Source organism: Alosa pseudoharengus, unplaced genomic scaffold, assembly GCF_046254945.1.
Source record: "Alosa pseudoharengus isolate Yale_2024_CS ecotype anadromous, Long Island Sound unplaced genomic scaffold, YU_APseudo_1.1 YU_APseudo_1.1_scf_3, whole genome shotgun sequence".
NCBI lineage: Eukaryota > Metazoa > Chordata > Actinopteri > Clupeiformes > Clupeidae > Alosa > Alosa pseudoharengus.
In genome coordinates this window covers 41,748,498-41,760,548 of record NW_027468718.1, presented here as the reverse complement: position 1 = coordinate 41,760,548, position 12,051 = coordinate 41,748,498, and the positions used below count along the sequence as shown (strand labels likewise).

Sequence of the window (12,051 nt, the reverse complement as noted above, 5' to 3'; positions counted from 1 at the left end):
TAAAACAGCGACTACACTGAAAACCTCCAATACTTAAAAAATACATTAAAATCCTGATTCTTGAAATTATATTAACTGACACTAAATGCTTGCAATGAACAGGCCAACCCTGTCTGTATCCAATTACTTAGAACCAGTATCTATAATTAATATCTTCTAATGTCTTTTAATATCTCCAAATAGCAGGCCTTTATTAGATTGAACCCAATGGTCTAAAGACAACATATTTTCAAAAAACATCAGCAACATATCTGAGAAACTGGAACTAGCCAAGTGGAATAAAATTTAATTGATCAAGTTTCAATTTAAAATGTCTGAGGTTGGTACCGCAGGTAAACACACGCTTCCGCCCAAAACACCTCAGCATTACAGAGCATTTCTACAACCATGTCACTTCGAGAGCAGAAGTCATTAGCAAAATGTAAAACGTTAACCATAAAAACAGATTCTATGGCTGAAGAATGATATTCACTATGACAGAAATGGCAGTCTCCAAAAATAAGTAGTCCCTCACTTGATTGACAGTCACCATGTGGCACATAGCTGAAGGTGCAACTGATAGCCCTACCACTGATTCCCTTAAAAAGACATTGCGGCCCAGCTGGGACACCACTCTAATGCTATCAGGGTCTATTCTTGGCTTTTCTGAATCATAGCACCAAATAATAACCTTGAAAGTTCAAAAACTTCTCATCTCTTCATTGTACTTTTTATCTAAATCATATTGTGATGAACATGTGTTTTCAACATGCCTCTCACATTTGCACATGCAACAGTTTAACAACTGCATAGGCATTCCCATAGAGCACAGGAGGCTGAAGTTGTCAACTCTATTTTAACAGTTTTCTGACATTGTGGATTAAAAGCCACTTACTTGTGTCACAAGGATGCCTGTCACTGATGGGACTTTGCCCAGAAGTCTATAGCTTCTGAAACAATCTCTTTATCCAAATGTGTTTCCAGAAATCCAAGGTGAGAACGGTTGAGCCTCGAAATATCCCCCAAAAACAAAACTACACAGAGTCACCGTGTAGTTTTGCTTTTTACCTTGCAATCCCTACACCCGAGGCAAGGCTGGGAATGCTCCAACTGCTCAGAAGTGCTAACATGGTTGTTTTACTTTTTATACCCCTGGTGAAAGCAGCATCACAACTGCCCTACCCTTGCCTATTGGTGGCCTGAGCAGATGCATGATGGGAAAGAGATGCCTTTTATGCAAGCTCACACCTGCTACTAACCACAGTTACTTTGATGCCGGCACTGTTAATAGTAGCTTGATACACCCATGAACCCACACTGTGTCAGAGGTGTTCTACTGAAGAAAAAGTTTTATTCCCTCACTGCTACATTTCACCATGCTTCAGTCTTTTGAAAGACACATTCAAGGAAGCATTCAGTAACCTGTGGATGACCAAAAGGAGAGAGAGGCTGTCCCTGTCAGTCAAATGGAAGACAACCCCCCACTGCCAGAAAGGGGCAGATACGGTTGTTACAGAATGGTGCTTCTCATGCTTGTTTTGTGTCCATTATCATTATTATACAGTGTTGATGCCTCTTGGGCAGAAACATTATGTCTAAAATGGGTGGCTATTGATTAGTCTTAGTTTTGCTTTGGCAGCAATAGATGCTTTATTTAAAAAAATATACAATATTGACACACTTCCTGGTTTCACAACACAGTTTTATAACATGGCTTTGGAAGACAACTAATACGTCTGGACACTTGCTCTTGCATTCCACACAAACCAGAGGATAGCATGGAATTCATTAGTTAAGTGACTTGGATACAGTTGAAAGTTTTTGGTTGATCATAAACTTAAGACACTGTGCACCAACACACATACTTACTGTACTATCCAGTGAAATGCAAAACAAACATTTTGTAACATAATAGTGTTTAAAGGAATAGTACCTTCCTTAATAATAAATGCATTGCAAAATGCAAATTAACCTAATTAACAATGCAGGTTAGCTTAAAACGATTGTTGATGTTGATATACTGTATATGGCCATGCATTCTTTGGAGCTTTCTTTTTTTTTCTCATTCTCATAAATGTTTTTTTTTACATTTATTTACTTTTTGGTGTGATCTAGTTGTTCGGGATGGGGCCAACAAGGGGGGGGGGGGGGGTAACTGTCCATATTTCAGCTTATCTACAAAGATGAGCAATACCAATAACTATAAGATCAACAACAATGATAATATGTATCCTCATTGTTATTGTTGCTGTTGTGAAATTTTCCTTTGACCTCCCATTCATCTTGTGAACTACATGGTCATCATTCACTTGTTGCACAAGTGTTCACTTCCTGAGGGGGTGTGGTCCAGTCAAGCAGATATGTCTGTCAGCTTGCGAGCCTGATTCAAGCCTACAGTTATGCAGACTCAGCCCTTGAGCCAAATCAAGGGTTCAAAGGTCTCTCCTTATTTGTCAAAATGTCCCACAAGACGGTATCCATGGTCCCAGTCAATTAAGCTGGTCACAAAGTTGTGAAACCTGGACTTTATTTTCACATCTTTAAGAGATGCATAAGCAATCAAAATAGTGCCAAGGATGTTACATTTCCTGTTCACAAGTTCACTGGTAATATCAGAGGATGCAGGACTGACTCTAGTGAAGGATAAGAAAGACATCTCCGGATGAGACTAAAAAAATAACCAGAGAGTCAGAGACACCAAGTAATTCAGATGGACAAGCCAAATCATGCATTATAAAATTCTTTTATAAACTGTATTAACAGCGGGGGATATAAGTATTGAACACGTAAAACATTTTTTCAGTAAGTACACTTCAAGTGAGGCTATTCGCATGACATTTTGTTACCAGTCTATGAGTGTGACCTCACTCCCAAAATTTAGTAATAGTGTCCGCCATTTTTCGCCTTTTTCCACGTTACCTCAGTCCATTTTAAACAAGCTCAGGCCCAGATAAGAGGGTGGTATTTTCTGTATCATGTCTCAATACAATTTTAGCTGTTACAATGTTGGCTGCAGTTTTTGAATTGATATTAAACTTTGCACATAGACAAAGGTTATCAGAGATTTTCCTGAGCCCATACAATGACAGGTTTGTTAACAGGTCTGGTATTGATGCAGTGCCATCTGAGGTCCAAAAGACCACGGCCATCCAATGCGTTTTTTAGCTCTTTCCCTTGTTTGCAAAGATTTCTCTGGATTCTCTGAATGTTTTAATAATATTATGTCCTGTAGATGATTAACTCCCCAAATAATCCACAATTTCATGTTAAGAAGCATTAAAATGACATTGTTTCATCATTTGTGCACGCAGGTTTACACATAGTGATGAATACCCCTACATCTTTACTTCTAAGAGTCCCTGCCTCTCTAGGATGCTCTTTTTCATACCCAATTGTGTTGCCACTTACCCTAATTAGTTGCGAAACATTCTTCCTTTTGTTTTCTTTATCATTACACAACTTTTCCAGCATTTTATTACCCCGTCCCAACTTTTTTTGAAACATGTTGCTGGTATCAAATTCAAAATTAGCATATATTTTCCACAAAATAGTAAAATTTGTCATTTTCAACATTTGATATGTTGTCTGTGTTCTTTTTGCAACTAAATATGAGTTTAAGAGATTTGCAGATTATTAGATTCTCTTTTTATTCATATTTTACACAACGTCCCAACTTTTAATGTTTTGGGGTTGTACATTAATGAGTCCCTCTGTGTGCTTGTTCCTGGGGGGAATGGCTTGGTAGGACAGCGAAGAGCAGTGAAAGGCAGGAAATTCTGGGAGTTGTTTGGGGCTTTCATTCACATGAGTACAAAATACATATTTGGCTTTTTCTCGGTCAAGAAGGCACCGACTTCAAGGATGACTCCACATTTCTACTACATAAATGAACCAATTTAAATACACATTCATCTTCCCAGTGGTGAAATGCTCCTTTAACTCAGGTAATCCACACATATAAAACAATCCAAACATTAAAGTCCATAAGTAGAGTTATTTGTGAAGTGGAATGACACAGGAAAAAAGTATTGAACACACTAAGAAAAAGCAGTACACCGAGGCAAGGAATGAGCTGGAATCTATAAGTAGTTAGAGTGATTATCCCTCCTATCTGTGCGAATTATTATAAGATGGGTTAGTACATATTGGTGTGCTATATTGGGGCCATTATATACTGATTGGGGCCATTATCTGCTAGTGGAAGGAACATCACTGCATCATCAACCGGCCATTCACAGGATCTCCACACAATTGATTTCTGACCAGATAGTCAGAAGGATAGTCAGAAGAGAAGCCCAAGAGCCAAGGACCACTCAGAGAAAGCTCCAGAAAGACTTGGAGGCAGCAGGTACAATTGTTGCAGAGAAAATCATAGGCAATGCACTCCACCACCATGGCCTCTATGCACTCTCACCCCACATGACTCCATTACTGAAGAAAAACATGTTGAAGCTTGTTTAAAGTTTGCTACAAGTATCTGTGTCTCCACCTGGACAATAAACTGGACTGGTCAGCCAACACTGATACACTCTACAAGAAAGGGCAGAGCAGGCTGTACTTCCTGAGGAGGCTACGGTCCTTCAATGTGTGCAGCAAGCTCCTAAGGATGTTCTACCAGTCTGTTGTTGCCAGCGTCCTCTTCTATGCAGTGGTATGCTGGGGAGGAAGCACAAGGAAGAAGGATGCGGGGCGACTTGACAGGCTGGTAAGGAAAGCTGGCTCTGTAGTGGGAGCTGAACTGAAGTGCATCACTTCAATATCTGACAAAAGGACCCTGAACAAACTGATCAATGAGTGTCATCCACTCCACAGCACTATTGTAAAGCAGAAGTGCCTGATCAGCTGGAGACTTCGCTCACTGCCTTGCACAACAGACAGACTGAGGAAGTCATTTGTCCCCAGGGCCATTGAACTGTTCAATGTTTCACTTAAGGGAAGAGGAGAGATAGACTTCTCCGCATAGTCTGTCTGCCTCTTCACCCCCTCCATGTTTGGATACTGTCTGTCCACTAGCCACTTTTTACCACTGTCTTTCTGCCTCACTGTTTGCATGCTATATTAGCACATATGCATAACCCCTCCCCCAATGCCACAGCCTAACTGTGGCCACCCTTATACCTTTTCTTAATATAGTTATATAGATATATATTGACTTTATTCTTGCACTGTTGCACTTACTCATTTGCACCATCACCATGACATTCACTCACACAGAGCAACTTGCGTTACCTTACTATGCACAGAGAATCACAGGCTCAGTCCCTGCCTCAGTCATTGGCGCCTCTTGATTGATTAATCATCCACTATGTGGATACTGTTTTTAGAATTGATTTAGATTAAGTGTTATTTAGTATAATTTGTATTTTAGTATATTCTTTATCTTCTACCGTCCTTATTGCTTAGTTGTGTTTTTTATATTACATACTTTGAATTACATTTTTTTTCCGCTGTTAGTGAATGTGTGTGTGATGTCTGTATGCTACTGAGACCTTGAATTTCCCCTGGGGATCAATAAAGTATCTATCTATCTATCTACCTATCTGCTACACAACATTTGGACAAGCCTATGAAATACTGAGAGAATGTTGTCTGGTCAGGCGAAAGCAAAATTGATACCAACAGTGAGGTTTAGAGGTGGAGGCATCATGGTGTGGGGCTGTTTTTCATCTCATAGTACTGGCAGACTTTTTCCGGGAGAATCTTGGCATCCACCAGGATGATGAGGATGAGACATGGCTAAACTTCCCAGCAGGACAATGATCCAAAGCATTCAGCAAAAGAAACTCTCAATGGTTGTCAGAGAAAGGAAATCAAGGCCCTGGCTTAAATCCAATGGAACAGTTCACAAGAGGGACCACTGGAATCATCAAGATTTATAGACTATCTGTTTAAAATAATCAGCCAAAATCACACTTGAATACTGCGACTGATTAGTTTCGTCATATAGATTAATTACAGATATAGCGGTAATTACAGATAAAGGCTTTTCCACAAAGTATTTAAGAAATTTCAGTAGGCGCGTTCAATTCCTGTGTCATTCCACTTTATTACACATAACTCTACTTGTGGATCTTAATGTTTGGATTTTTTTATATGGGTGGATTAACTGAGTTAATATTAATGTACTGTGAAAATGTCATGCAAATAGCCTCACTGGAAGTATACTTACTGAAAAAAATGTTGACGCGTTCAATACTTATTTCCCCTGCTGTACATTGTTATGTTATTTCATGTTTAAAGCGTAACTTTCGCCAAAATGCATCCTAGGATGTTTTTGTGAATGTACCCGAGTAAAACGTTCGTTTAAAAGCATAATTACGTCCAAATGGCCTTCTGAATGGGACACTAAGAAGGCTCGACACAACATGAAACCTTGATCGGAGTCAGTGTCTCTACACGTGAACTCGAGCATTGAGAACATTGTTCGTGTACACAGAGTTTACTAAAAGAAAGGTTTCTGCCTGGCGATGCCCAAAAGACATTGGCCAAATCTCAAGTCATTGTAAGAGGTGCAAGTAGAGATTTGAGTTTGTGTAAACAGAGCATTCAATTTCGGAGGAACATTATGGAAACACTGTCAATTGTACACCTATATAGGGCTACTGAATATCCCAGTTTTTAACATGTTTGTCTAAAATCTTTTAGAAAATGTTCTTCAATTCAGACTGCAAAATGCCTGTTGTCACAAGATGGTCTGGTAGTAGACATGGTGTTGACATACTTTGTAATATCTGCCACATTCAGTACGCAATCAGTTCATCTAGTAGATGCTGTGCAAGGTTTGATGAGAATTATTCAATGTGTTCAGGAGAAGACTTCAAAGTGTTCACCCAAACAGTGTGTGGGAGGAATATTTGATGTTTGACTACACATGACCTTGACTGTTGTGTGACTTTGAGTACATAATCAGCTCATCTGGCTATCATAAGGATTTGTGCCAGTTTGATGAAATTCCTTCAAAGTGCCCTGGAAATATTGTACTTAATTAGCTGCAATTTCTTTAATCATCATTATATATACATACATATATATATATATATATATATATGATAGCGCAGATTAATCGATTCCGTATGACCTTTGACCCCGAGCCGTTCTAGTCAGTAACCATTAGACTGTCTAGCTCATTGATTGGAACATTTACTTTTAAAAAACGGCCTGATGGTGTTGATAATAATAAAGTGTTGATTAAAATAAAGTCCTCTGCAATGTCTGCAGCAAGGAATTTGCATATCACCGGAGTTCATCAACTCGCACATCAATGCAAAGAAATAGTGTTGACATTGAGGGGAGTGTTAATTTATTTTCATTGTGTCCCCTAGGTTATATCTGTGGCCTGAAATGCCTTGTATGTGAAAAAAAAAAACTTATTCCCGAAGCACTTTTGAATTTATTTCCTCAGCATATTAGGTCATATATCATAGATTATTATGGCCATTATTTGAACAGTGAAAATAATAATAAAAACGTTTTTGAACTTTAATGTCACTAATGCTGATTATTCAATGATTCATTTGAATTGAAATATTTAAAATAGGTTCACAGCAAAAATTATATATGCAATTCATTTAGATTAATTAATCACAGAGTATGTAATTAATTTGATTAAATGTTTTAATCGATTGACAGCCCTAATACATATATATATATATATATATATATATATGTAACCCTGCAAGGCGAAACCAGTTGTTTTGGTAAAATTAACAAAATTAAGTTAATGTGCTCACAAGAACGGCCATTGACTAAGCTTTCCAACGATATGTATATCGAGGGTATTGCAAAAAGTATCGCTAAGATAACAGCATCCAAATTTGGCATGGTTCTCCTGTCACGATACGCCAGAAGAGGAGAAAATCACCTTTTTAAAGGACAATTCCGGCGCAAAATGAACCTAGGGGTTAATAACACATGTGTACCGAGTTCGACCGTTCGCTGGGATTTGTTTTCATGCTAGTCGAATGTGACCAGTTTTATTGCAAACCGCTTATTAGCGGTTAACGCTAGCCTTCGGGGCACACGTACAGTAGAAATAAATCACTATTTCTATACCACTAACAAGGCTCAAAATAGCACCACACTTACACAGTAGCATAATGAGGGTCTCTACATGTAAACCGAAGCATTGAGAACTTTGTAAGTGTACAGGCAGTTTATTAAAAAGAAACACATTACCGTTCACGTCTGGTTCACATATACAGGCAGGCGATGTGAACTAAAATCAAACGTAATTTGCTCAATATAGGCCTATCAGAAATAATAGCTCCGATGTAACATAACTTGTGTAGTGTAGGCTACTTACTTAGTGGATCCATGTCCCTCTGGTAGCCTATGGATCGCCGCCGCCTGTGTGTGGTATTGACTACAGCTTCTAGCTCTCTCTCTCATAGCCCTTTCACGGAGCTCCCGCAGCTCTTCGTTGGTATTCCGACTCGAAAAGATAAGGACGTCCAATAAGGGTTCATCCTTGATGTCTTCAAATTCGTTCAAATAACCTGCCATCTCTTATGTCTCCTGTTGCGTTCAGTGCTTCTCTTTTGCACAGTCCTTCTGCAACAACGTTTCACCCGAGATTCACTTCACATCCCAGTTGTAACCAAGGCGCCTGCCTGTATGTGAACCAGACGTCAACGGTAATGTGTTTCTTTTTAATAAACTGCCTGTACACTTACAAAGTTCTCAATGCTTCGGTTTACATGTAGAGACCCTCATTATGCTACTGTGTAAGTGTGGGGCTATTTTGAGCCTTGTTAATGGTATAGAAATAGCGATTTCTTTCTCTGTACGTGTGCCCCGAAGGCTAGCGTTAACGCTAATAAGCGGTTTGCAATAAAACTGGTCACATTCGACTAGCATGAAAACAAATCCCAGCGAACGGTCGAACTCGGTACACATGTGTTATTAACCCCTAGGTTCATTTTGCGCCGGAATTGTCCTTTAAGTAAATTGTCATGTGCGATAGTGTGAGGACACAGCTATTATTAGCCTTACGGTAGCGTGACTTTGAAGCGGATGACTGACTATGTCCAGTTTTATCAACCGAGTCAGTGTCTTTTTCTGCCCCCTAGTTAATACCTGGGACGGTCATAAGGTGTCACTATAGAATATAGTTAATGTATTTCGGGGGAAGTAAGGGGAGAAGAATTTCTATATACACAGATTGTGTAGGCTATAGGCCCACTTTTAAAATGTGCTACTGCTACGTCAATGGAAAACTTCTCCTGATCCGTAAAATGACGCCAGGATATTTCTAAAAGTTTGTGCTTTTGACCGTTCGTGCCCTGAAAGGCAAGTCTTTCACATTCATATTCGGTTACATCTGCCAAGAGCGATAGAGAGCTTACACATTGAATAACGAGTAGCCTATGAGTAGGCTACATTTTAGCTCTACCGTAAAACCTTATAGCGGCGTGGACAAATGCAATGACTGCTAATGTGTTTAATCTTCACCTAAGTAAATAAAGTCAGGGTTTAACAGTCAAAACGTATGTTTATCCGTGAAATTTGTTCACAATATGAAAGAGTAGACTGAATACTGCCGAATTATGCGAAAACGTGAAATTCGACATTTTAATCTGTACGTTTGTTTATCGTGGATTTTCTCAAAATAATTCGGGGTACATTTCGCATCTCCATGATAAAGATTTAGTTATTTTCCAAAAAAGAAATCTTTATGAAATCAATTTTGAACAATTATGCTAATTTAAACAACCTTTCACCAATAACAATGTTTTATATTTATTTTACAAAATATTAACTAAATGACTTGTAGATCCCATATTATTGACTGTCTTCGACTACAGATTTATGCATCCAACTTGACTAAACATAATGTTCTAAAAGTCTAACAATCTATTTTTTGGAGATTAATTTTCTATTGCAGGGGGAGTGTGTGCATCAGTTACATAGAATGTATTATGCAAGATTTAAGTTTTTAAAAAATATAATTGTTGTCCATCTCAAAGTTCTTGTCAACACTGTTAACTCTGTTATAAAACCGCTTACGGCTCCCACACACAGCTGCGTTCCGTCAACGCATGCCAGTGGGTGTTCCCGACGGTAGCTATGCAAATGACTTGAAGTAAAACCGTAATGTGATTGGTTGGTGCCGTCCGTAGATTGGCTTGATTGGCCGGCGCCGTCTGTCGGTGCAGCAACAGCTGAACTCCTCAACGCGAGCGGCGGGAGAAACGCGACGCAACGGACCCACAATTCAGTTCGGCAACGGATCACGTGAGCCCATGTAAAGTGAATGGGATGCGTCTCCAGCAACGCGATGCACGCAGCTGTGTGTGGGAGCCGTAACAGCTCATACACACAGCATTGCAGTGCTGGAGACGCATCCCATTCATTTTACATGGGCTTACGTCATCCGTTGCCGAACTGAATTGTGGGTCCATTGCGTCGTGTTGCCAATCAGCCAATCAAATTACCGTTATACCTTAAGTAATTTGCATAGCTACCGTCGGGAACGCAACTGTGTGCATGAGCCATCAAAATCCACAAAGATTTTTAATATGAAGCATGAACTTTAATATGAACTTTGGAAAGGCAGTGAAATATGCTAAGCTTCTTCTCTCATTAATTTGAACAAAATGTTGAGGATACACCAACAGTAGATTAATTTTTTGTCAACTCGTCAATGTTATTTGAGTGAAACTCTCGTTAATTTTTTTTACAAAATATAGCATTTTACAACAAAGTCACGTGTTCAATAGCATTTAATGATAGTGTCAACTCTGTGTGTTTAAGATTTTGCTCTTAAAATTATTACTAAATATGTATTTATTTTTAATGTATCAGATGTGTCACAACTAATATTTTTACCACAGGATTTCTTTTTCTCTTTTTAGAAAATATGCACCTCTTGGAAACTTGCCAGTGGAATGTGTTTTTTTTTTATAATTGTATTATTATTTCAGGACAAAAAGTTGTAATCTTATCGAATTTAAAGTTGCTTCAGTGACTGTAAAGACAAAAGTTCTCTTGTGCAAGACATAATTTAAAAAAGGTATCACATTTGCTAAATATATATAATTTACCGAGTTTTGTCTCAGTAAATTATATATATTTCACGACATTGTGTCATGTAAGGTCATTGCAAAATCTAGAGAAATGTGTGAGGTGGTCAGTGGGGTACAGTTGAGACACACATGTATTTGATAGTGTTATTACTTGAACATTCCATTTACTGTTCGCCATATGTTCCTGTGTCACATATTTTGTTCATGATGTATTCTTTTAACCAATGCTAATGACATGAACGAATTTGCACTAAAAACACTTTGCAATGTTTTTATTTATTCAATTTTGCAACAAACGGTTAGTTAACTATACATCATTAAAATGGGTGTCTCAACTGTACCAGGTAGGCTGTCTCAACTGTACTCAACATGGGTACAGTTGAGACACTGTCGAGACAAAAATGCACCTTATGTTTATGAGCTAATTGTGATCAAAAATCACTTCTTTTCAGAATTTTGTTTGATTTTGTGGGCAAAAAGTGTCTGTGTCAACTGTACTCAGTCTAGCCTACCCATGATGTGCTACATTTTTACAAAAGGGTTCTCGACTGTTGTAGAAAGACTGGTACAGAACTAGTTCTGTACATGGTCCCTGTCAACTAAGAAAGAAATGGCTGATCTTCAATGCAATATCAACATTGGTCATTATCAGCAACCATTCATCAAGTGTTGCAAAGGCACATTCTGTTGTTTACTAATCTGATATCATTTTAAGGCTAACTGAGAAAACATTGGAGAACCCTTTTGCCATTATGTAAGCATATAGTGTAGCCTAATCTGAAAACTACTAGGCCTACAAATAACAGATGCTAGCCTACTATTGCTTAGTAGGCCTAACATGGGCGTCGGAGGCATTCTGAAAGTGGGCGGGACATTTCAGCGGGGGGGTATGGGCGTCCTCCCCCAGAATTTTTTTTTTGGACTAGATGCAATTTCCTGAATTCTGGTACATTTTAACAGGTTATTTAGATACTTCTATATAACAAAATAAAGCTATTAATTCAATGACTAATTCGGACCTTATTAACCTCATGGTATAGTTAACCAT

General features: G+C 38.6%; 1 protein-coding gene across 17 annotated transcripts in view; it reads right to left on the bottom strand.

The window, feature by feature from the left end:
* Positions 1-1,089, bottom strand: part of LOC143100796 (titin-like) — a 145,345-nt gene extending 144,256 nt beyond the window's left edge. For all 17 annotated transcript variants that reach the window (XM_076264288.1, XM_076264298.1, XM_076264291.1 and 14 more), the window contains exon 1: positions 875-1,089. The gene's annotated coding sequence lies outside the window, so the exon portion shown is untranslated. The remainder of the gene's footprint in view (positions 1-874) is intronic.
* Between the last annotated feature and the right edge of the window lie 10,962 nt (positions 1,090-12,051).